The sequence below is a fragment of the Canis lupus genome, chromosome X, assembly GCF_048164855.1.
Source record: "Canis lupus baileyi chromosome X, mCanLup2.hap1, whole genome shotgun sequence".
NCBI classification, from domain to species: Eukaryota; Metazoa; Chordata; class Mammalia; order Carnivora; family Canidae; genus Canis; species Canis lupus.
This window is the reverse complement of record NC_132876.1, coordinates 37892326-37919772: the sequence shown is the minus strand read 5'-3', so window position 1 is coordinate 37919772 and position 27447 is coordinate 37892326. Positions and strand designations below refer to the sequence as shown.

General features: G+C 37.8%; 2 pseudogenes; both read left to right on the top strand.

The window, feature by feature from the left end:
• Positions 1–3858: 3858 nt before the first annotated feature.
• LOC140628444 (C-1-tetrahydrofolate synthase, cytoplasmic-like) lies at positions 3859–18313 on the top strand (annotated as a pseudogene).
• Positions 5374–5497, top strand: LOC140628986 (U4 spliceosomal RNA; annotated as a pseudogene).
• Positions 18314–27447: the final 9134 nt, after the last annotated feature.

Here is a 27447-nt window from a genome sequence, read left to right as displayed (position 1 = left end):
AGAAACCTCTCAAAGGTCTGGTTTATGGGTTGAGGAAATCCCACAGAGATCCATAGGCAGAGAGATTTTGTTCCTTAAACCAGGGATTGAGAGCCTTTATCTGTGAAAGTCCAGGAAGTAAATATTTTAGACTTTGCAGGACACTATAGTCTGTATCCTGTGTGACCCTCCCATTGTGGTAAGAAAGCAGCCATAGACCATACATAAACAAATGGATGCAGCTGTGTTCCAATAAAACTTTATTTACAAAACCAGGCTGTGGTGAGGTTTGGCCCGCTGTAGCTAAGTGACTTCTACCTTAAACCAAAGGCCTGGGGATAATTTGCTGTAAACAGGCAGGAATATGTTCAGCATATAAACCAGTCATACCTTCTCCCATGAGCAAATAAGCCTTTCCTTACCTTTCTCTTCTCTGTAGCCCCATCCTTGATTCATAGCCTAGAGGCAATTTTAGAAAGCTCCATGGACAGTGCTGAACTGTAATCAGGACTCTGCAGCACTTAAAAAAGAAGGTGCCACTTTTGAGTTTTCAAAACTTGGGTGTGTCAAATTACATAAGGCTAAAGAACCCACTAATTATCTTTGTGTGAAAAGCAAACCCATTCCTTCATAAGTGACTCACAGTAGCATTACATTCAACACCAGTTTGAGCTTCAGTGGCTTTCCTGAGCTTCTACAAAAAAACAAAAAATGAAAAAACTGGGTTCATAAAGGCTTCTGCCTGCATGCCTTTGATCTATCTTCATCTTCTTGTGTTTGGCCCAGCTGACCTTGAATTGTGATGCAATGAGGGTAGCATGAGCTCAGATTTCAGCTTTAAACTAAGTGACTTGGTTACTTAGGCTTTAACCAATCTATATCCAAGTTGCCTCATCTGTGAAAGGGGAGAATAGTCATGGCCATTTCACAGGATTACTATGATGGACAAATAATACAAAATAGGTGAAACATGAAAAGACCTGTGTGTGTGTGTGTGTGTGTGTGTGTGTGTGTGTGTGTGATATTATATATATATATAATAACATTTTATATATATAATAACATTAAATAAGAGGCCTATTTTATTCAGTTCTTGCTTATCTTTGTAACCATGGCAATAACTGAAAAATAAACTACTAGAATATTTACAAAGTTACTATGTAACACTATTTGTACTCATGAAGCAGTGGGTCAAGATGAACCAGTAGTCAGCATTTTTAAGTTAAATATGAAGGTTCATGATGTGTACCTGGTTTGGGGTCCACATCATGGCTGGCCATATAACAGTTGTGTGCCTACATGAACAGCTCTCTCTTAAAAAAAAAAAGATTTGGGCAGCCCTGGTGGCTCAGTGGTTTAGCGCTGCCTTCGGCCCAGGGCGGGATCCTGGAGACCCGGAATCGAGTCCCACGTTGGTCTCCCTGCAGGGGATTTAAATATTTTAATTTATTTACTCATGAGAGACATAGAGAGAGAGGCAGAGACATAAGCAGAAGGAGAAGCAGACTCCCTGCAGGGGACTTAACTGATGTGGGACTCCATCCCAGGACCCCATGATCATGGGTCATCATGATCTGAGCCAAAGGCAGATGCTTAGCCACTGAGCCAGCCAGGCACCCAAGGAGAGGGGCCAGCTGCTGTCACGATAAGGTGACTTTTCTTTTTTTAAAAAAAGATTTTATTTATTTATTCATGAGAGACACAGAGAAAGAGGCAGAGACATAGGCTGAGGGAAAAGCAGGCTCCCTATGGGGAGCCTGATGTGGGATTGGGATCACAACCTGAGCCAAGGGCAGATGCTCAACCACTGAGCCACCCAGACATCCCTGAACATCTCTCTTTAAGAACTGTGAACTCTAAGACTCAAGTGAACTTCCTTGGGTAAAGATATTCTCTTACATGTCCCTGAACATCACAGTTGGAGAGAAAAAAAACCCTGTAATCCTCAGAAAGGGAAAACAAGAAACTTATTTTTTACCTCTCTATCCTTTAGATATCTTTTGTCTGCTGTTGTTGTACTGTACCCTTTCCTCTAAAAAATCTTAGCCATGAGGGGCACCTGGGTGGCTCAGTCAGTTGAGCATTCAACTTTTGGTTTTGGCTCAGGTCATGATTTCAGGGTAGTGAGATCTAGCCCCTGGGTGGGCTCTGTGCTCAGTGGGGAGTCTGCTTGAGATTCACTCTCTCCTTCTCCCTCTGCCCTTCCCCCTGCTCATGGTATCCCTTTCTATCATAAATAAATAAATAGATAAATAGATAAATAAAAAAATAAATAAAAATAAAAAATAAATAAATAAATAAAATCTTAAAAAAATATTAGCCATGAGTATAACTGTATTTGAGTCATTTGAGAATAAGTGGGTGATTGTGGAAACCCTGAGATTTGAGACCTGATCTAATATTATCCATCTACCTACATACCTATCTACTTACACATACATATACATTTTTCTCTTTTATACCCTGAAAACCCAGAATGTGATGATGTGGTAAACAGTTTGTTTATAGAACATCAATAGATTGAAAATCCAAGGGAAAGGGACTTTCAACAATTATAAATCTGCTTTGCCAAGTGTATTATAATGATAATAGTAATGGATTCTAGTACTGTGTAAGTGATAGAAACTGGGGTTAAAGGGGCCTAAATAAAAAACAAAAGAGATATAGGTCATATTTAGATACTGCCTCTCTATCAAAGCAATATTCAGAAAGTTTAGAAAAAAGGTAAGTATGATCTCATGGTCAGAGACTGTGAAAACAAAAAGATGGCTCAAATGGGATATTATATTCTGGAAATTATAAATTTTGTGAAGGAAAGAGAAAGAAGAGGAAACCAGAATTTTTAGCCTAGATTTAAAGGGCATAAACGGAACAGATGAAGTGAAATGGATGGTAGTAACACATAATCAAGGATGTGTTCAATGACGGTGTGGATTTTTCATGGGAGTTAAGGTTCAGAATCGGTTCAAGATCATATAAAGTGCCAAAGACAAAATAAAAAACAGTGATTTCACCTATGTTTATGGATACAAGATGGAAAGGGCCAGGTCTTCTGCTTGGGGCAGATGATATGATGTTAGCAGATAACAGAGAAGGAATCTCTTATGGTCAGCTCTCTTATTCTTATCTGCATTAAGGCAAATGTTTTTCCAAGTGTAAAAATATATGAATGACATCAGAGAAAGGAAGTGATTAATAAGTGAGAAAAAACTAATATAAGAGAATTTAGAGTTAAAATTGATGGCAACTTTAGCTGTGCCAGAGAATATATATTAAGTAAATGTTGAAAACAGATTTATATTGCTGTACAGAAAGCAATTGACAAATTGTCCCACTTGCCTTTGGAAGATGACCTTGGCTCATCTTCAAATGATAATTGTATCAGTCTCCTATCTCCAGACTTATCTGTACTCTTCCTAACTTCTGTTTCTTCTGTCTCAGCTGGTATATTTTTGTTCCCATTCTACTGATGATATGTTCTCAGTTTTCTCAACTAACTTGTTTTATTAACTTATTCATCCATTCACTGATTCATTCAATAGATATTTATATTTGCCAGGCACTGTTCTAGGAGCTGAGAAAACATCAGCCAACACGACAGGCAAGGATCTGTCTCTTTCAGAATTTACATCTAATAGAGGGAGAAAGACAGTAAATAAGAAAGCAAAAAAATATACAGTATGATTTCAGATTGTGGTAAGATTCATAAAGGAAATAAAAAAAGGAGATATACAAGAAAGTGATTTGAGTTTGGTGGACTATTTTAGATATGCTGATCCAGAAAGGCCTGTCTGAGAAAATGACATTTGAGCTGATACACAAGTAGCTAAATATGTGAAGAGCTGAGGGAAATCACAAATGTATAAGTCAGGGGTTAAAATGAGCTTAACAGTAATTGAACAGAAAGAAGACCAAACCCTTGGGAGAATGGTAGAAGATGAGATTGAAGAGGTAAGTCGCAATCCTATCAGATGGATCTCTGCAGACCACGAAATATGAGTTCTATTACAGTGCTTTAGAAAGACATCAGAGTTACAATATTTTACAAAGAGAATTTTAATCCCTATGTGGAGAATGCATTATAAGAGAGTGAAAAGGGAAAAGAGGTAGCCCCATCAGGAGGGTATTGACATCAGGAGGTGTAAGATGTGGGTAACGTGGACACAAGTGAGTAGCTACATGGAGTGGTTGGATTTGGATTTTACTTTAAATGTTGGAATGTTACAGTTGGAGTTGATAGGACTTTCTAATGGATTGTATGTCTTTCTAGATTTTTGACTTGAGCAACTGGAGCAATGGAACTCTGTGAGATGGGAAAGATGGCATGAAAGTGGTGTGGGGAAAGAGGAACAGTATAGAAGAATAAAATAAGTGTAAAGTCTTAGACATTCTCAATTTCTGTCTCTCTTTTGTACTTTTAGCTTTTCTAATGATTTCTCCATCATTAGCCTAGGAGCATGCTAAGTCTTTCCCACCCTAGCTCCCCTAATCTTCCCTTAACACTTTTGGCTCTTGGAGTATTGTGCTCCTCTTCTTCTTTTCATCAATACATCTCCTAAAATAATAACATTTATTATCACCAATTCCTCTCACATCATTTCTTCATATCCCATTTGTAATCTGAAGTGTGATACAAAAGTATAAAGAATTGACTCTCTTCTCCTACTGCTTTACTGACATAAAGATTACCATGGATCTATACTGTATAGGCAAAAGATCAAGATGCTGATAAGGTCAAGCTCATAGCTATGTTCCACTGAGTCAGCTTTGTCCTATGTTGCTGCTGTTGTTGCTGCTTCAGGTGACACTCCAGACTCTAGAAAGAGTGGTCTCAGAGACATCTGTGACTGTCCCAAAGGAGGCTGAGTGTGAGTGTACTGCCGGGCCATCACAGATAAACTGTAGAAGAGGCATACACATGCTCAAAATATTAATAAAGGACCATCAGCAGGATTTGTTGACCATTTGAGTCCTTATCAACTCTTAGTGGTTCAGTTCTGTTAAACATTTTGGATTGATTTGCACTGTCTTTGCTCAAGAATACTCCCTCTTTTTCTCTTTTTTAAGTGACAGTTCCCCCTTCTGCCTAGGTAACAAGGTAATTCTCAAGACTGACATTACAATTGCATGCTGTTTGCAAACAGCCAGAATGTGTGTTTCATAAAATGTAAGGATAGGTTAAGTAGAGATGTTCATCAATGGTGCAAGAAATTTCGTCAAGAAGAACGAGGAAAGTCGAGTTTTTGAAAAGAAACTACGTGGTTAATCTGGGTCACTCAGACCACAGAAAAGTTGTGAATGTAATATATTGCTGTATTAACATGTCCACTCTCAAATTTTTCTAATTCAAGTCGTTTTTACATCAACTTTTTCTCTTACATCAAATTTTAACGCATCTTTTCTCAGTGGCAATATCACAGCTCATGAAGTTTATCTGAGGCACAATTATTGCTGATTGAAACTTTGAGAGTAATGATTTTCCCCATATAATGTTAATTATTTCCATAATATAATTATGCATTCTGCTTTAGGAATTGTAATGAATGTTCGAAGGAGAGATGTGACTTGGAAGTTTATTAGCTATCTAGCTTTTCAAGACCTGTTCAGAGGAAGCAGAGACTGAACTTGTAGTTGAAAGAACATAGTGCTATGAGACCGAGCCTGTGGACCCTACCAACTAGGGTCTCTTTTCCCTAGGCTTCCTCTCCTCCATCTTCCTAGGCTTACATTTTTCTCAACTGAAAAATGGAGAAAACAATGCCCATCTTTTATTCCTCATGAAGTTGGATTTTCAGAGACAGTTACAATTTCAAATATTCTAACTTCTTGACAGGATATTTGTCTTACTTTCTGGCTCACAAAGCGCAGTTATATCCGATATATGTTGTATAACTAAGGTCGTAGGGAACTAGAAGCTACAATTCAGCCTGGATTTTATGGCTCTCATTTTATGTGCAATTATTGTTCTCTTTTGTCTTTATGGCTTTTAGGCTCAAGATAAAAGTTCCAAAGCATGAGAGGTGAAAAAGCAGCCATTCACATCTCCTAGTAACCTTTAGTTTGTCATTCTTTTTGCAGTGTTCCAGAGAAATATGACAGTTGCCAACTCTCGCAACGACAGAGAGTATGGTTGAGGGAATCACAGACTTACGGATTTTATGGTTGGAAAGACCACCTTGCCTTCAGGTGAGTGAAAGTAGTCCTGACACAATTCATTCACGGCTGCCCTTCCTATGTCCTTTGTAAAGGAATAACAATTGGTAGAAGAAAATGACAGAGGGGATTCTTGTCAGAAATTGACAAAGGATAAGAAAAGCTGGCCAGTGTTAGGGTTTGTGCAGGCACATTACATAGAAAAACAGAAAAGTTGCTTCTCAGAGTGCCTGGGTGGCTCAGTCGGTGGGGCATCTACCTCCAACTCAGGTCATGATCTCTGGGTCCTGGGATCGAGCCCCTGATCAGACTCCCTAAGCAGGGAGTTTGCCTCTCTCTCTCTCTCTCTCTCCCTCTGCCCCTCCGTACTGCTTGCTCTCCCTCTCTCTCTTGAATAAATAAATAACATCTTTTTAAAAAAAAAGGAAAAGAAAAGTTGTGTCTCCTATGGATCCACAGAATCTGGAAGCAGGAACCAAACACGGGAGCCTGGTATTCACGTGGAGAAATAAGCAGAACAACGAAAAGGCCTATTTGGAAAAACAATGATGTAACTACTTCCTATTAATTTAAGGAAAAAAAAATCCCTTTGAACTATCACACAACAGACTTATATCTCTAGAAATGCAGTTCTGAAAAATAGCCTGACATCAAGGTATGGCTTAGTCCAACAAAATTTCATAAGTTTCAGTGGCTGCAAAACTTAATAGGCTTTTCTAGCAGGATTACAATGGCCATGTTAGAATGAGGTGAAGAGGGACAAGCAAAAGTAGGAGACCAGTGGACTCAAGTAGGGGCCAAATTAATATATTAAGGGTCACTCAGGACTGATCTTAGAAAACTGATTTTAATTGTGAATGCAGGGAGACTGAATTGGTGATATACAGAGATAAGTAGAAGTTTCTCATCTGAACAAAGATATTTTTATGACTAGGAAAAGTTTTTGGTGGTTGTAACATTATCAAATGATGTTTTGATATCCCTCCAGGATGCCCAGGGTGATGAAGATATGGTGGTCATTGATAGCTTGATTACAGTTTTATTTTTTACCAGTGGATGATCATTTATTTGTTCAACAAACATATTATATTTATTGAGTTTATGTCTGATATAATATAAAAATAGAGCTGAATATAACACAGTCACTTGTCCTTGAACTTTTGAGTCATAAGCACGTGTAAAATTGTAATTCATTTGCAAGAGTTTTTTTTTCTGTGAAAATAGACCCAAATTACCCCAAGATGACTAAGTTAAAAATCATCAGGAAGCTATCTTTTGATACTTTTGCCAGATAGTTATCTTGGGAACTCTGTTTTTTAAAACATCAAATTATTTTCCTATCTATGCAGAAGATAGAAACAGGGCTTCATATGATTTTCCATAAAAATCCAAAGTTTACTATGGCTATATTTTGTTGCATGAATCTCTTGGGTGCAAGGACTTTGTTCTTTGTAATAATGGTTGTTTACTTAGCTATAAGCAGAAGATCTGCTTGAATGTTTTTCCATTGATTTTGTTTTCTATACACTTTCTATTTGTGATGAGAAATGAATTATAATGCGTATGCTGTACCAAAATGGACAGCAATGGCAATCTGATTTATATACACCAGACTATTTCCACTGACAAAACAAATAGGACAATAGAACAAAAGCGCTAGAAGGAAATTTGTAGTGTTATCAATTCACTCTTGCCACAGTCCATAGCTATTCAAAAGATAGATGAATCACTAACCATCTTAAGGATGTTCAATGAAAAATTTCTTACAATTTCCTTTTGTTATCTGTGCCTAACATTTGTTGCCAACTTCATTAATTATATAGCTAAGGTAAATGTGCAAACTCAAATGTTTTTCTTTCATATTACAACTGTATGTGTTTAAGTAAATGGAATAAAGTGTGAACAGGCAGCAATTCCTTATTGTTGAATATGATTTTAGAATATGCAACCCTAAAGAGAGTCAACCCTCTCCCTGAACAAGCTGAGATGAATGTACTTTTTACTTAATAACCATCAGTTAGCATCAAGAGATCATGCTGGTAGTGTTGTATGGTGACAGTAGCTAGTTGTGGTAAGCATAGCATACCGTATAGAGTTGTGGAATCATTATGTGGTAAGCTTGACACAAATGTAACATTGTGTGTCAATTCTACTTTAATAAAGAAGTTTTAAGAATTTAAAAAATGGATTTTGCTGAAACAACAGCTAATCAGAGTAAGAGTCTTCTGCCAAACCAATATGGCAGAGTTATCATGATCACAATATCTAGTCCAGGGTAAAGAACATCAATATTAAACCACAGAGCAAAAATATAATCAGGCCAAAATACCAGATTATTGAGAAGAGAAATTAGAAATCAAGGTAGAGTAAGCAGAATAGAAATGTATTAGAGACACATTCCCAAGTTGAAGTTAAGACAGTTAGAAATCCTAAACTGGAAAGAGAGAATGAGAAAAAGCAAATTGTCAATGTAGAAAATAAGGTCTATAAAGCTAACTGTAGTAGTGGTTTGATGGAGGCAGTGGTAAGTTATTTTCTTTGTCTTGATCTTGCATTTCAGATCAACCTCAACATACTCAAGTATACTTACCTAGCCATCTTCCCTGCAGAGTTCAGGCAGCACCCAAAGCAGTAAAACCTATGACTTTTGATCCATCAGAGAATTAGAAAGCATACCCATGTGACACATCTACATTTGCTATTAGTTAACATAGTGAAACATAAAGTCTAGTATGATTTGACACTGGTCTCTAGACATAACCAAGGGTTTTTTCCTATGCTATGTCAAACAGAAGAATAATAATTATTTTAAATGGATTAATCTCTGGGAGTTTTTCCAACTATTCAGATTTTTGGTATTCCATAATCTTGATAGCTGACCTGTATCCTGAGGTCTACAGTCTGGTAAATCAAATACAAGTTAGTGTATGATGGTAGTGGCAATTGAAAATGTTTCTATCAGCAATCAGAAATGTGATACTTAGTCCATGTTTTCAGAATGTAAAAGGGAAAATTCATTTAATCAGTGGATTAAAGACTGACCCAAAGGATACATGTTGGCACTTGGACCTTAAAAACACAAAATCTTTTTACTCAATATTGACTTTTGCCTTTAAAAAGCAAATTTAGTAGTTTAACTTCCAAAGCAAGATTAAGATACTCATGTACTTAATATTTCTAAAGATTTCAGATAAATGTGTTTTTATAATTTTTGTCACAAGAATGCCAGTATCTACAGAAATAACTGTGATATATTTTCTTTCAATCAAGGGTTAAACTAATATTTTATTAATGTAAGTATAGGGCTAATAGATACATATGAACCTTGTTTTGTAAAAGTTGTAGAAAAGGTCGATTAATTTTGACCGGCTTGATGTAATCTTAGTCATTTTTAGACTCTTAATCTTACTTAATCATCTGCAAAATGTTTTGTCTAGTGAGCCAGTTTAGTATATAATAAAAATAAAACCCAATTTAGATGGTCTGTATTCTGTCCCCACTTACTATCATTGTGACTCTGGATAAGTCAACTAATTATTCATGTCTTCAGTTTACTCATTTTTAAAATGGGAATAATAATAACAAAATGTGTGGCAATTTGCATGTCAAATGAAGAGGATGCTGATGATGTTGATAAGGATAATAATTGAAAGCTTTTTCAAATTTTAAGTGTTAATATTGTTGCTCTTTTATTCCTAGGTGTTCAACGTGAAGATTTCTCTTCTTTCACTAATGTGTTGATAATATACCAATTGTTGATTGAGAGAGGGAAATTAATTACTAGAGACTAGTATAAGATATAATGTTAGTTTCTATGCAATCCACATGATTCCATAGACAAATACACGAATGTAATATTTCAAAGTACTGCCTGAACTACCTGAATAGCCTTTGGGATAGGAAGAAGATATTGGGACTAAATGAAAATACAAGTTAAGTGGGTCTATAACCAGTTGAATGACCCTAAAGAAAGATAATTAAAGAGTTAATATTAACCTAGAGAGAGAGGTTTCCTTTAAGATGATCCTGTGCACTTTTCCTTAATGATTGTTATGGGGACATTCACGACATGATAATTACATATGTGGAGGGGTAGCTTGGAATAAGAATCTCAAGACCCTAAGCATCTGGATTTAGGGGCTGAAACTATCAAAATGAAATTTGGTAAGGAAAAACATAAATATCTTCAATTAGTTTCTTATCCTAACTGTTCAAGTACAGAATGAATATGACAGAGCTAAAGAGTAGCGGGCATGAAAAACGTCTGAGTGTTTGAATTGACTATAAATACTGATTATAGATACTGAGGTAGCTGGAGAAAGCTAATATAAAGAACCCAAGAACATCAGAGTTGCTTGAAGCCCAGGAACTCTTGGGGGAATGGTATAGTAGGGTTACCTTTCTGCTGCATAGTAAGACTATGTAGAGTAACTCTGCTTCTTTCTGTTCTCCTTCCATTCTCCCATATTTCCACATTGAGGTTGAAAGAGAAACTGGCAGAAGACTCAAGAGAACTCTGGGGGGAGCCTAAGTGGCTTAGTTGGTTAAGCATCTGACGTTTGATTTTGGCTCAGGTCATGATCTCAGGGTCTTGGGGTCTTGATTGTTTGATATCAACATTAAAATCTCATCAGATTATGTGATTTCATTATGGAAGCAACTGATGTCCATTAAAAAACAACAACAAATGTCAGGCTCATGCAGTTCTGAGAAAAAGTTTCTATTGCATCCAACTTCTAAAATAGAACTCACTGGTGATTTTACCTTTCCTTCTGTATTAGTTAAGGTTCTCCAGAGAGAAATTATTTTAAGGGATCAGCTCACATGATTGTGGAGATAAGTCCAAAATCTGCAGTGTAGGATGGTAGGCTGAGGACTCAGGGAAGAGCTGCAATCTGAATGCAAAGGCAGTCTATTGGTAGAATTCCTTCTTTCTCAAGAAGTCAGTCTTTGTTCTACAAAGGCCTTTAACTAATTAGATGAGGGCCCACTCACAGTGCGGAAGATAATCTGCTTTATCGAAATCTACAAATTTAAATGTTCATCTCATCCAAAAAACACCTTCTCAGAAACATCCAGAATAATATTTGACCAAATATCTGGGCACTGTCGTGCAGCCAAGCTGACACATCAAATTAACCAGCATGACTTATTTGTTTCAAAGTCCTAAAGCTCTTATGCTTAAATCCTTGAATTTGCTATCTAAATAAGATGCACAAAATCACTTGATGGATATGACTATAATTGAAGGCATGGCATGGAAGCAAAATTAATGAAAGCCCCCTTAGGACACACTATAAAACCTCAAATTTAGGCAGCAGTTTGTTAGTTCATTCAATAAAATATTTTCGAGTGCCTAAAATGTTCTGGTCTAGGATTGAGCTCTACACTGAAGATACAATGGATAGCAAAACAGGTGTGGCTCCTGCCCTAATGGAGTTATAGTCTGGTAAACTAAGGCAACCAGGTGTTGACTGAAGGATACCTGTTATTAAAAGTAACTAGGTATTGACTGAAGGATAAATATTGAAATATTTGAATGAAATATTTGGATGAAACCTCAGTCTGAGTGGTTTGGAAATGACATTTGCACTGAGATATGATGGATGATTATAAGTTAACTAAGCACAAGGAGAACCAATATGTGGTAACACTTATTTGTGAGGAGGGGTCATAGTGAATATGAGAGTCTGAGAGTTCAGTGTGGTTAGGAAAGAACAAATAAAAGAGAGCATGATTCAAAAGAGAATGTAGGTATACTTAGGGATGAGGTCATAGGAAGTCTTGATTAGCATCTTAAGGAATTTTGCCTTTATCTCAAGTGTTCCAGCAAGGCACTGAAGATTCTTTAGCAAAGGGAAGACACAATCAGATTTTCTTTCAAACACCTCATTCTAAGTGTGAAGAACCATCTGGAGGGAGAGAAGAATGGATGAAGATTAGACCAATTAATAACGTAGTGATTTTTAGGGCAGGAGAAGATGAAAGCATAGAACTCAGGGGTAGTGGTAGACAGAAAGTAGTAGATGGGGGCAGCCCAGGTGGTTCAGCGGTTTAGCGCCGCCTTCAGCCCAGGGCCTGATCCTGGAGACCTGGGATTGAGTCCCACGTCGGGCTCCCTGCATGGATCCTGCTTCTCCCTCCGCCTCTCTCTCTCTTTGTGCCTCTCATGAATAAACAAATAAAACCTTAAAAAAGGTAGTAGATAAATTGTAGAGATATTTAAGTGGACTTGGTGATGGATTGGGTATATGGGGTAAGGGAGAGAGAGTACTGAACTGAATAGATGGTGATATCACTTGGAAGTTTAAGTGGCAACATAAGTAGGACTAGGTTGGGGAGGCAAAAAAGAGTATCCAGTATTTATTTATATTTTCCAGGTGCCATTGAGACATCTAAAAAAAAGTATAAACTAGACAGTTGGATATACTGCCTTGGAGCACAGACATGAGATTTGTTCTAGAGACAAAATTTTGAGTAAATTTCCTACAGGTGGAAAATATTTCAGCAGTTTTACTCTCTTCATTTTCTTTATCAGAAAAATCAAGATAGTTTTACTGTCTTCATTTTCTTAATTAGAATAATCAAGAAATAGGTGGATTGACTTGTCCAAAGTTACACAGCTTAAACAGCCTTCACTAAGATTCTGTGTCTTTTGAATCCATACATGGTAAATACATATACATATCATGTTTTTTTTTTTAAATTTAGGAATCTAGTTCATACTTCAGGTATGGATAAAGTCTAAGGAGGGCACTTGTGATGAGCACTGAGTGTTATAAGTAAGTGATGAATCGTTAAATTCTACTTCTGAAACCAATATTTTACTATTTATTAACTAACTAGAATTTAAATTAAAACTTCAAAAACTTAAATAAATAAAATAATCTTTTCACCAGAAATGAAGTATAAATTAAGTAGTGGAATGTCTCTTTTATAGTTTTCAGAATACAAATCCTTTACCTCTTTGGTTAGGTTTATTCCTAGGTATCTTACAGTTCTTGGTGCATTTGTAAATAGGACTGATTCCCTAATTTCTCTTTATTCTATCTCATTGTTAGTATATAGATATGCAACTAATTTCTGTGTATTGATTTTTATATCCTGCCACTTTGCTGAATTCCTGTATGAGATCTAACAATTTTTTTGATGAATGGATAAAGAAGATGTGATATATATATGTATATATAATGGAATATTATATGATATATATTTTATATAATATATTTTAATACATAAATTTAATGTAATATTTATATATAATATATAAACATTACATTTATAATATAAATATAATATAATAAATAATATATTTATAATAAATAATATATGATATTTATATTATAATTAATATATTTATAATAAATGTATTATACTTATATATAATATATCACAATTATTCATATTATAATTTATATAATAGAATTTATTAAGCCATCAAATATACAGTCTTACCATTTGCAATGTGTAGATGGAACTAGAGGGTTTATGCTAAGCAAAATAAGTCAATAAGAAAAATAATTACCATATGATTTCACTCATGTGGAATTTAAGAAACAAAACAGAGGGTCATAGGGGAAGGGAGGGAAAATAAAATATGATGAAATCAGAAGGGAGACAAACCATAAGAGACTCTCAACTATAGGAAACAAACTGAGGGCTGCTGGATGGGAGACGGAGGGGGGTATTGGGTAACTAGGTGATGGGCATTAAAGAGGGCACTTGATGTAATGAGCACCGGGTGTTAAATGCAACTGATGAATCGCTGAATTCTATCTCTGAAACTAATAGTACACTATATGTTAATTGAATTTAAATAAACTAATAAAAATTTTAAAATACCTCTTTATATAATGTAACATACTGATTCTATACTAAGCTATATAATAGATAAGAATCTTTTACTATGAAAACTATAAGGTCTTTATGTCACGAAAATAATCATGTCATTAGCTTTGGTATTAGGCTGTCTAAATGAAAACACAAATTATTTCACACGATCTGACATAAACCTCAGGGGAAATCTCTTCAAATGGAATTTTTCAGTTTTCTTTGAACTGACTCTTCTAATTTCCCAGGGGAGAAAAAATGAATAGTGAAATCTACCTATAGAAGAATGATTTAATTATACACCCATCTGTTCAATATTTTGACTTATGCAATTTGTTTTGAGATGAGAATGCTTGTTTTTCTCCTTAGCCTGAAAATATAATCACATTATAAATTCCATCCTTTTAATATCAATAAATGCATTACGCATTACCTATTTACTGAGTACCCAACATTGTGTTAGCTATCATGAATAATTACAAAATCCAATAAAAACCAAACAAAAACCTATGACATGGCTTGTACTTAATGCCTATTCAAATTATTAGTTATATGAGGTGAAACTTTGATTAAAAATTAGGAATAATCTGTAAATATATATTCTAAAACATAATAAGTGATATTGACTACCCATTGTATTGTAATTTCCAGAAGGGAGATTACCTTCTCATCTCTAGTTGTAGATGGCTTCACAGAGGAAGAGGGACTAGAGCTAGATAGTAAAGGAAGGAGAGTTGGCAGTTTTAATCTCATGGCTTGCCCTTATATCCTGTGAGGGAAACTTGCCCATCCATATTTTGTTCTATGTATCCCCTCTGTCTGTCACTTTAGCTTGCCACTTGGCTATCTGATCCATGATGAATCCATAAACTGTTAAGTGACTGTTTTTATTGTGGGTTGATGCAAAAAGATCATTTGGGTCAGCCAGATTCCTGGATTCTGAGTTTTCACTTAAGAAATATTGAGAAATTGATATGAATAGTAGTAGAAGTCTTGATCTATAGGGCAGTAAAGGAGGCCATAATGGCCATTTCCAAGGCAAACTTACAAGGAGCAGAAAATGTCAGGGGGGGGCAGAAATTTTGAGGAAGCAGAAAAAGCTATTTGATAGAAAAAAGAAAAAAGTAAATGCAAATCTCAAATGATGTTGAGAGTAGATGAGAAGTAGAAAGATCATTATAACCCATGAGAGATAAATGGAGAAAATTGCCAATTTCTAGAGCTTCCTCAGTTGTTAGAGGCTTTCCAGTTACAATGTTAATTTTAGTGTACATATTTCCTTACAATAAATTCCACAATGCTTTATTTATATTAATTGGATAAGCTACATAAAGAATCTAATTAGAATAGGAAGTTTGGATTAAGGTGAATAGAGAGGAGGGGCATTTCAAGTGGGAAGGACTGGTACATGACATAGGAGGGAATAGTGAATATAGTATGTTACAGAGCATGATGATCATGCTGGCAAGTGTTCAAAATACTAGCTGGAGGAATGATGATATAAGATTAGATATATAGGATGGGCTCAAATTCTGGTGGCATCACAGAATCAGTTGAATAATTTGATTGAGAGCTTATAGGCTGTCTAATAGCCAACCCAGTGTTAAAAGATGGCTAATTTAGAAGATGAATTGGTTGGAGCAATGGTACCAGCTCAGAAACTATTGCAGCAATTCATGCACAAGATAAAATATGGTCCACAGCAGCAAATATGTAGCAGGCATTCCTCTGTTTCCCATTCCCAGGTTATGATACCTTGTTAACTGGTTGTGGCATTCTTCATCTAGTGAGCATGGATGGTACCTTAGCATCATTTTCTGAATGGGACTCCAAGCAATGAATGGCCTTTGATTGTAGTTACCAAGCAAAATCAAATTTACTTGCTGCCACTGGACTGTCACATCCTACTATTTTGGACAAGAGAGTTTTGATAGGTTTTAACATTCATAATGTAAACCTAAGCCTACAGAATATCTATATATATCCTGGTAACTTTGTTTCCCTGCATATGGAGCTCAAATCTCACTATATCAAGCAATAAAGAATGGTTCAATGGTTTGTACTGGAGTGTACTTGCTTGAAATACTATTCTAGTAAGTAGAACATTAGTGGAGTGTGGGAAGTTTTGGTTGTTAGGTTAATTGTATTGACCAACATCATTTAAAATGAGCAATCCCTACTGTTTTCTACTTCTTGGGACAACTTTTACTATAAACATTCATAAACTCATAATAGTAATTGTGCTTTTGGTATACGTTAATTGAAAAAATACATAAAGATAAATAACTATAGTGACCTTAGTGAGCCTTTTATAGAAATTTATATTTTATTCATTACAAAAGCATATATTTTTCAACTTAGAGTTAATGCACAGAAATGACTTACATGTTTATTCAGCTTACTAACACTACTTGGTGCATGCGATCTTAGAGCCACAGCAGAGAAACATTGAATAAAAGTATGTTCCCCAGAGAGCTTAGAGGTCAAATCTGAGTCATGAACAAATGGGAAGGCAGTGTCACATGAACTCTGGATTGTGGAAAACAGGCCAACAGAAAGACCATAGGTGAAGTTTCTCTTGAAAGATTATAACATATCTGCCTTTAAGTGGTATCCTCTTTCCCCTGCTTGTCCTGGAAAATCTTGTCACACATCCTCTATTTCTGGCTAATTAAAATATATGGGCATGATTATAGTATAATAGACAGCTTAATACTCTAGATCCTTTCACTTAATAAATCTCAATTTTTCATGAATTAGCAGGAGTGGGTTTGGGAGAAGTCCTGGCAGATATGAGATGGGAGACAGAATGAGGAAACCAGCCATGTCATGTCATGTATTCTATTTATAGGCAATGCTTGGTCTTACACATTTGCAAGCTCTGTTTAAAACTGTACACTCTTTCCATCGCCTTTATCCACTCCACTGCTGCCAATGAGTCTACAATTCATATTCAGAACCATTGACCTAAATTGTCTTAAAAATATCTGGGGCTTTTTTCTTTCCTGATTATTCTATGTAAATATTTGAATTAAGTAAAAATTACTGACAATTTAAAGGCAGCAAAATTTACTACCACATGGTATAGTGGATGTTCTATTTTTAAAAAAACAACTCATTTTCTGGAGTGCCATAGCTAGGTAGGTCAAGGATCAGAGGTCTAATTCAGCAAAGGCCTGAGCACAACCAGACAAATAAAAGCAAATTGTGACTTAAGCATCTTAGGAAAGAAAACAACATGTAACTAGAAAAAAAAAAGACAAAGTGGGAATAGGTTCAGCTGAAAAAGAAACTGGAATAGTATAAATATGAATTCAAATTATTACCTTGTGTAAAAGTCAGATATTCACATAAGCCTGGGATTAGGACAGAATGTTTTAGCATAAACTGAGTCAAAAAACAAACAAACAAAATCATATATTTTGGTTGAAGGTATTTATTACTTTGGAGACCAAAGAAATGTAAAGCTCTGATACATAAGACTGCATATGAAAACAGAATGGAATTCAGGATGACAGACACTTTGGATAGCTAGTTTGACCTGGACCTCAGATAGATACAAATGATATATAATTAAAATCCATTTGTTTACAGAGGCCGAGCTGGACCTCGTCAGCCGCCTTGCCAAAGAACATGGGGCTTTTGATGCTGTGAAATGCACTCACTGGGCAGAAGGAGGTATGGGCGCTTTAGCCCTAGCTCAGGCTGTCCAGAGAGCAGCTCAAGCACCCAGCAGCTTCCAGCTCCTTTATGACCTCAAACTCCCAGTTGAGGATAAAATCAGGATCATTGCATAGAAAATCTATGGGGCTGACGACATAGAATTGCTTCCTGAAGCTCAACACAAAGCTGAAGTCTACACGAAACAGGGCTTTGGGAACCTGCCTATCTGCATGGCCAAAACACACTTGTCCTTGTCTCATAACCCAGGGCAAAAGGGTGTGCCCACAGGCTTTGTCTTGCCCATTCATGACATCCATGCCAGCGTCAGGGCCAGTTTTCTGTACCCCTTGGTAGGGACAATGAGCACAATGCCTGGACTCCCCACTCAGCCCTGTTTCTATGATATTGATTTGGACCCTGAAACTGAACAGGTGAATGGGTTGTTCTAAACAGATTGCCTCTCTTCAAGATGCTGCTCCAAATGTTTGGCCAATGTCCATTCAGGCCGACTGTTGGTTAGGAAGTGTGGGGAAGTCGAGAAAAGTCAGCCCCTGCCCTGAAGATCTTAGGAAATAAAGAGCAGGAATTCCCCCAGAAGCCTTTCTTCGGTCTTAATCCCCACCATCATATATAAATTAAGACAAATCATGCACAAGTCTACTTACTTTATTGAAGTGCCACAGAATAAAAGGAAATGATTTTGCAGAAAAAAAATCCATTTGTTCATTGATCAGGCAAAAATAAGCATGTGTCAAACACTCTGGGGGTTCTCAGACAATAGACATCATCCTTGGGTTCAAGGAGTCTAGAAAGACAAATGAACATGTTAGGAAAATAATTATGTCTCAGTTTCCTCATTGAAGAAATATTTATTGAAAACCTACTATATGCCAGGCACTCTATTATTCCACAGAGATATAAGGTTTAGTGATGAGCAAAACAGGCATGATTCTCATTCTTTTAGAGCTTGGAATATATCGTGCTATCATAGAAAACTCTTGTGTATTGAAAAAGTTTCTAGGGATCCCTGGGTGGCGCAGCGGTTTGGCGCCTGCCTTTGGCCCAGGGCGCGATCCTGGAGACCCGGGATCGAATCCCATGTCAGGCTCCCGGTGCATGGAGCCTGCTTCTCCCTCTGCCTGTGTCTCTGCCTCTCTCTCTCTCTCTGTGTGACTATCATAAATAAAAAAAAAAAAAAAAAAGTTTCTAGAATTAAGGAGACACACATAAAACTTAACTACTAAGCAGCAAATGGGTTGCCGATTCAATTCTTAATTTTGTGTAACTTCTTCCTTACCACCAAAAATAAAAATCCTTTTACATATGCAACCATCCTTTCCTTCTTTCTCTTATAATAGAATATCTCTAAAAGTACCCTGCCATGTACCCTGGCCTATCTTTTGGAGAAAAAATAGACTCTTGTCATCAGTGCCGTATTGCCAAGGAGTAGAAAAAGGAGTGAGAAAAGGTCTATGTTCATTAGGCTGTCATTACCTTCTTAAAAAGTCTAATCTTGAGTTTTTAGGGGTGATTGTTGATGTGTTTAGGAGAACTGACAACTTAAGGACTGTCAGTAAAAGAATACAATATTATCTCCCAAACTAAAAGCATGAATATTATTAGGATGTATGTGATTTGCCTCCTCTTGGGATTTTGGCTCTATTTAGAGTATAATTTCTTGGTAGAATGCAAAACGTAATGATGAAAACAGAAGAGTGGGATTTCTTCAACGATCTTCTGATGCACGTTTGGGTTCTTAATTTTGGAATCAGAAGAGTTCCAGTTGAGATGTATTGTATGGAAGGCAAAAGGACAGGTTTAGTAGGCCTATGATACTAGTTAAAACTGGACCTTTGTAGAGACAGAGATCCTGGTTGAACCCGCCCCTCTCATTAATTTGGTGATGAGGGGGTGGGGCAAGATGGCGGAGGAGTAGGGTCCTCAGCTCACCTGGTCCCAACAACTTACCTAGATAACTTAAAAACCATCCTGAACACCTACAAGTTCGACCTGAGATTTTAAAGAGAGAACAGCCAGAACGCTACAGAGAGAAGGGTTTGCACTTCTAGCAAGGTAGGGAGGCAGAAAATAAAAATAAAAAAGAATCCAGTGGGGGAGGGGCCTCCGCGAGGAACCGGGCTAAGGTCCTGTGCAAGAGCCTCCAGGACAGGAGAGCCCAGCCCCGGAGAGGCAGGAACTTTAAAAATCCGCACCGGATTCTTCCCAGATGAAAAGGCGCTTAGCAGGGAACTTGGGCAGGATCTCAGGAGGGACAGTGGAGCCCCCAGGTTCCCCGGGTCACTAACAGAGGAAGTGCACCCCAGGGGAGAGCCCGCCACACTCGGCGGCCGAGCTCCCGAACGGGCTGCAGCCCATGCCCGGCGGGGCCCCGGGAGCAGCTCAGGCGGAGGCTCCCCGCGGAGGGGGCTCTGTGGCCTCGGGAGCGCGATTCCAGCGGTGCAGGCCCCGGAGCCCAGGGCACCCCAGGGACACAGCCCAAGATCCGGCGCTCCCCCTGGGACAGGGGGAGGCCGGGAGGACACAAGACAGTGAGGACGCTCTTGCCGCAGGGCACCCCTGAACTGGGCAGATCAGTGCCCCCGCCCCTGGAGCATCCAGGCCAGTGAGGACTGGGAGCTTCGGGTGTTACTGTGGGAGCTGACTTTAGGGCTTGAAGCTGGCCGCCGCCAGTGTGGTTGTCCCTCCTGGTGTCACCTTGTACCTGGGACAGAGCGGGGCCACCAGGGAGCAGGAGCCTCACAGGATAAACATCTCCCACTGAGCCCGGCACCTGGTGAGGGCGGGGCAGCTCCCCCAGGTGCACACACCTGAGAACAGCACAGCAGCCCCTCCCCCAGAAGACCTGCTGGAAGGACAGGGGAAGAGCAAGTTTTGACCAAGCAGCACTGGAAAGCTCCAGGACTGAGGGGAAAATACTGTATAGAATGAGAGGGTGCTTTTTTCTTTTTCCATTATGACTCATTTTTTATATCAGACTAAAAATTTCCAATATTTTTTCTCTTTTACCACCTTGACTACAGTATTTTACCAGCTCTTCATTTTTAAGTTTTTTCCCTTTTGATTTTCATAGTTCTACCATTACGTCTTAGATATATTTTCCACTTCTGGATTCCCTTCAAAGTATTTGATTTAATTTTGGTAGATACACGAGACATGGGTTTTTGTTTTGTGTTTTTTGGTTTTCTACCTCATTTTGTTCTACAATGGTAAAAGCTAATACCTTCTAAAACATAAAAAAAAAAAAACATAAAAAAAATACCTTCTAAAACATGACCAGCATGCACCCAGAACCAAGTGGTATACTGTGCTGGTTCATTCTGTGAGATTATATTCTCTCTTCCTTCCCATTCTGCCCCCCTCTTTTAACTTGTTTATGTTTTGGTGGTCAATGGTGGGCCTTTCTATAAGTAGTGCTGGTTTATATAAATTTGGGACTGAGCATCTTATAACATACAGAACAAAACACACTCAGAACCAAGAGGATCACCATATAGGACCCCTCAGGTAGACTACATTCTCTCTCCACTACCACTTCCTCATCACCACCACCACCCCCCACATTTTTTTCCTTTTTCCTCTTTTCTTTCTTTTCTTTTTCTTCTTCTTTGTTTTTGTTTTTGGGCTTTTTATTTTTACTACTTTGTTTTAAAATTGTTTTTCACTTTAGTGGTCCTTTTCCTTTATTTTGTTCTGTTCTACTTTTCTTTCATTTTCTGGTCTCTGGCCTCTTTGGAATCATCTAGGGTGTATTTTACTTAGGTCGTGGTTGATATTTTTGACTCAGCCCACTCAAACAGCCACTCTGCACTGGACAAAATGACTAGAAGGAATAATTCACCACTAAAGAAAGAACCAGAAGCAGTACTCTCTGCCACAGAGTTACAGAATTTGGATATCTGACAGAAATTCATACAGAATATGATGTCAGAATGTCAATTCAGAAGTACAATGATAAAGCTACTGGTGGCTCTGGACAAAAGCAAAAAGGACTCTAGAGACTTCATTACTGCAGAATGGAGATCTATTCTGGCCAAAATTAAAAATAGATCGAATGAAATGCAATCCAATCTGGATGTCCTAACTGCTAGGGTTAATGAGATGGAAGAGAGAGTGAGTGACATAGAAGACAAGTTGATGGTGAGGAAGGAGGCCTAGAAAAAAAGAGAAAAACAATTAAGAGCCCATGAGGAAAAGCTTAGGGAAATAAATGACAGCTTGAGAAGGAAGAATTTACGTCTAATTGGGATTCCAGAGTAGAGATTCCTTGAGACAGAGAGAGGACCACAAAGTATATTTGAACAAATCTTAGCTGACAACTTCCCAAATCTGGAGAAGGAATAGGCATTCAGATCCAAGAGATAGAGAGGTCCCCACCCCCGAAAAATCAGTAAAAACCATTCAACACTTCAGCATTTAATAGTGAAACTTACACATTTCAAAGATAAAGAGAAAATTCTTAAAGCAGCATGAGACAAGAGATTCTTAACTTATATGGGATGAAATATTAATAGCAGACCTCTCCACAGAGACTTGGCAGGCCAAAAAGGGCTGGCAGGATATATTCAGGGTACTAAATGAGAAGAACAGGCAGCCAAGAACACTTTATCCAGCAAGGCTGTCATTCAGAGTAGAAGGAGAGATAAAGAGCTTCCCAGATAGGCAGAAACTGAAAGAATACGTGACCACCAAACTGGCCCTGCAAGAAATATTAAGGAGGACCCTGTAAAAGAAAGAGGGAGCCCAAAGAAACAATCCACGAAACAAGGACTGAATAAGTAATACCATGACACTAAACTCATATCCTTCAATAGTTACTCTGAATGTCAATGGGCTGAATGATCCCATCAAATGATGCAGAGTATCAGACTGGGTAAAAAAGAAAGATCCATCTACATGCTGTCTACAGGAGACTCATTTTAGACCAAAGGCATCTACAGCTTGAAAATGAAGGAGTGGAAAAACATTTACCATTCAGATGGTCTTCAAAAGAAAGCTGGTGTTGCAATCCTCATATAACATAAAAGTTTATACCAAAGACTGTAGTAAGACATGAAGAAAGACACTATATCATACTTAAAGGGTCTATCCAGCAATAAGACCAAATAACCATGAATATTTATGCACTTAACGTGGGAGATGCCAAGTATATCAATCAATAACCAAAGTAAAAAATACTTAGATAATAATACATTCATAGTAAGAGACTTCAACAAGGCACTTTCAGGAAATGACAGTTTCTAAGCACAACATCACCAAAGAAACAAGGGCTTTAAATGATACACTGTACCACTTGGATTTTAGATATATACAGAACCTTCCTTCTGAACCCAACTGGATACACATTCTTCTTAAGTGCACATGGAACTTTCTCCAGAATAGACCACATACTGGGTCACAAATCAGGTCTCAACTGATACCAAAATATTGGGATTGTCCCTTGCATATTTTCAGGTGACAATGCTTTGCAACTAGAACTCAATCACAAGAAGAAATTTGGAAGAAACCAAACATGTGGAGGTTCAAGATCATCCTACTAAAGGATGAATGGGTCAACCAGGAAATTAGAGAATTAAAAAGCTTCATGGAGAGTAATGAAAATGAAGATACAACCATTAAAAATCTTTGGGATACAGCAAAAGCAGTCCTAAAAGGGAAATACATCAAAATACAAGCATCCCTCAAAAAGTTGGAAAACCTCAAAAACACAAGCTAACCTTGCCCCTAAAGGAATTGGAGAAAACACAGCAAGTAAAACCTACACCAAGCAGAAGAGAGATAATAAAGATTTGAGCAGAACTCAATGAAATAGAGATCAGAAGAACTGTAGAACAGATCAACAAAATCAGAAGTTGGTTCTTTGAAAGAATAAGATAGATAAACCATTAGCCAACCTTACTAAAGAGAAAAGACTAAAATCAATAAAATCATGAATGAAAGACGAGAGATCAGAACCAATATCAAGGAAACACAAAGTTTTTATTTTTATTTATTTTTTTACATTTTTTACATAAATACAAAGTTTTAAAAAACATTATGATCAGCTATATGCCAACAAATTAGGCAATCTAGAAGAAATAGATACATTTCTGAAAAACTACAAATTACCAAAACCAGAACAGGAGGAAATAGAATGCCTGAACAGGCCAATAACCAGTGAGGAAATTGAAACAGTCATCAAAAACCTCCCAAAACACAAAAGTCCTGGGCCACATGGCTTCCCTGGGGAATTGTATCAAACGTTTAAAGAAGAAATAATATCTATCCTACTAAAGCTGTTTTGAAGGCTAGAAAGGGATGGAATACTTCCAAACTCGTTTTATGAGGTCAGCATCACCTTAATTCCAAAAGCAGACAAAGACCCCACCAAAAAGGAGAATTATAGACCAATTTACCTAATGAAACAGAAGCAAAAATTCTCAACAAGATATTAGCCAATACAATCCAACAGTACATTAAGATTATTCACCATGACCAAGTGAGATTTTTCCCCGGAGTTCAAGGCTGGTTCAACACTTGTAAAGCAATCAATGTGATAGTTCATATCAACAAGAGAAAAAAACAAGAACCATATGATCCTCTCAATAGATGCAGAGAAAGCATTTGACAAAATACAGCATCCATTCCTGATTAAAACTCGTCAAGGTGTAGGGATAGAGGGAACATTCTTCAATTCTAAAAGCCATGTATGAAAAGTCCACAGTGAATTTCATTCTCAGTGGGGAAAAGCTAAGAGCCTTTTCCCTAAGATCAGGAACACAACAGGGATGTCCACTCTCCTCACTGCTATTCAACATAGTACTAGAAGTCCTAGCCTCAGCAATCAGACAACAAAAAGAGACAAAAGGCATTCACATTGGCAAAGAAGAAATCAAACTCTCTCTCTTCACAGATGACATGATACTATACGTAGAAAAACCAAAAAACTCCATCCCAAGATTGCTAGAACTCATACAGCAATTTGGCAGTGTGGCAGGATACAAAATCAATGCCCAGAAATCAGTGGCATTTCTATACACTAACAATTAGACTGAAGAAAGAGAAATTAAGGAATCAATCCCATTTACAATGGCACCCAAAACCATAAGTACCTAGGAATAACCTAACCAAAGAGGTAAAGGATCTATATCCTAAGAACTCCATTACACCATTTAAACAAATTGAGGAACACACAAAGAGATGGAGAAACATTTCATGCTCATAGATTGGAAGAATAAATATTGTGAAAATGTGTATGCTACCTAGGGCAATTTACACGTTCAATGCAATCCCTATCAAAATACCAAGGGCTTTCTTCACAGAGCTGGAACAAATAATCTTAAGATTTGTATGGAATCAGAAAAGACCCTGAATAGCCAAAGGGATATTAAAACAAGAAACCCAAATGCCAGGGGTATCACCATGCTGGATTTCAAGCTGTATTACAAAGTTATGATCATCAAGACAGTGTGGTACTGGCACAGAAACAGACACATAGATCAATGGAACAGACTAGAGAACTCAGAAATGGGCCCTCAACTCTATGGTCAACCAATGTTCGACAAAGCAGGAAAGAATATCCACTGGAAAAAGGTCAGTGTCTTCAATATATGGTGCTGGGAAAATTGGACAGCCATGTGCAGAAGAATGAAACTAGACCATTCTCTTACACCATACACAAAGATCAATTCAAAATGGATGAAAGATCTAAATGTGAGACAAGATTCCATCAAAATCCTAGAGGAGAACTTGGTCACAGCAACTTCTTGCAAGATACATCTATGAAGGCAAGAGAAAGAAAAGCAAAAATGAACTATTGGGACTTCATCAAGTTAAAAAGCTCCTGCATAGCAAAAGAAGCAATCAACAAAACTAAAAGACAGCCTACAGAATGGGAGAGGATATTTGCAAATGACATATGAGATACAGGGCTAGTATCCAAGATCTATAAAGAACTTATTAAACTCAACACCGGGCAGCCCAGGTGGCTCAGCGGTTTAGTGCCGCCTTCAGTACAGGGCCTGATCCTGGATACTCGGGATCGAGTCCCACATCAGGCTCCCTGCATGGAGCCTGCTTCTCCCTCTGCCTGTGTCTCTGCCTCTCTCTCTCTCTCTCTCTCTGTGTGTGTGTGTGTCTCATGAATAATTAAAAAAAAATAAATTAACTCAATACCCAAGAAACAAAAAATTCAATCATGAAATGGGCCAAAGACATGTACAGAAATTTCACCAAAGAAGACATACACACAGCCAACAAGCCCGTGAGAAAATGCTCTGCATCACTTGCCATCAGGGAGATACAAATCAAAACCACAATGACATACCACCTCACACCAGTGAGAATAACGAAAATCAACAAGCCAGGAAACAACAAATGTTGGAGAGGATGTGGAGAAAGGGGAACCCTCTTGTACTGTTGGTGGGAATGTGAATTGGTACAGCCACTCTGGAAAACTGTGTGGAGGTTCCTCAAAGAGTTAAAAATAGAGCTACCCTATGCCCCAGCAATTGCACCGCTGGGTATTTACCCCAAAGATACAGATGCAATGACATGCCAGGACACCTGCACCCCAATGTTCATAGCAGCAATGTCCACAATAGCCAAACTTTGGAAAGAGCCACGATGTCCTTTGACAGAAGAATGGATAAAGAAGATGTGGTCTATATATACAATGGAATATTACTCAGCCATCAGAAACTATGAATACCTACCATTTGTTTTGATGTGGATGGAACTGGAGGGTATTATGCTGAGTGAAGTAAGTCAATCAGAGAAGGGGAACCATCATATGGTTTCACTTGTGGGGAATATAAAAATAGTGACAGGGATTATAAGGGAAAGGAGGGGAACTGATTGGGAAAATTTAGAGAGGGAGACAAACCATGAGAGACTCCTAACTCTGGGAAACGAACAAGGGGTAGTGGAACTGGAGGTTAGAGGGTGTTGGGGTACTGGGTGACAGTCACTGGGGAGGGCACTTGATAGGATGAGCACTGGATATTATACTATATGTTGGCGAACAGAGCTTCAATAAAAACAAATAAAAAATAATAAATTAAAAAAAATTGGTTATGCTACAGATGTATTTGCCGAACAGCGAAAGCCAGAGATTTGAAGCTGTGACAGCTCAAAACTAAGGAGACTTAAATGGACAGATGCTATGAATCATTCCTCGATTTTAATTATCAAGGCTATTCATAGCAGCAGACCTCTCTGATATGATACAAATTCCCTTCACCACCAGAAGGCCGCTCATATACTTTTGACATCCCCAAATCCTGAATGGGCACCTTTTATTTTTATTTTTTAAGATATTATTTATTTATGAGAGACGGGGGCGGGGGTGGGCAGAGACACAGGCAGAGAGAAGCAGGCTCCATGCAGGGAGCCCGATGTGGGACTCGATCCCGGGACTCCAGGATCAGGCCCCGGGCCAAAGGCAGACACTCAAACGCTGAGCCACCCAGGGATCCCCGAATGGACACCTTTTAAAATGGACTAACATAATGGGAAGTTTATTAGATGGGCTCAAATCGTAGGAACATGGGGATTTAAAAGGGATGGGATGGAGGAATGAGAAGGAATTTTTGAGTGGGAATCATCGTCAAGGAGGATAAAGCAGTTCACAGGGCTATAGTGGGGGGATCTTTGAACAGCATTGTCAAATTGTAGATCGGGATGACCAAAAGTCTTCATGGAACGAAGTGAGAACTGAGAAGGATGGTAGCTAGCAACTAGGGTAAAACTGCAGAAATTATTGCATAAAGATAAACTTCTGTGGTTTTGCAGGAGGTACATGATTCAAAATTTATTTTTCTTTCT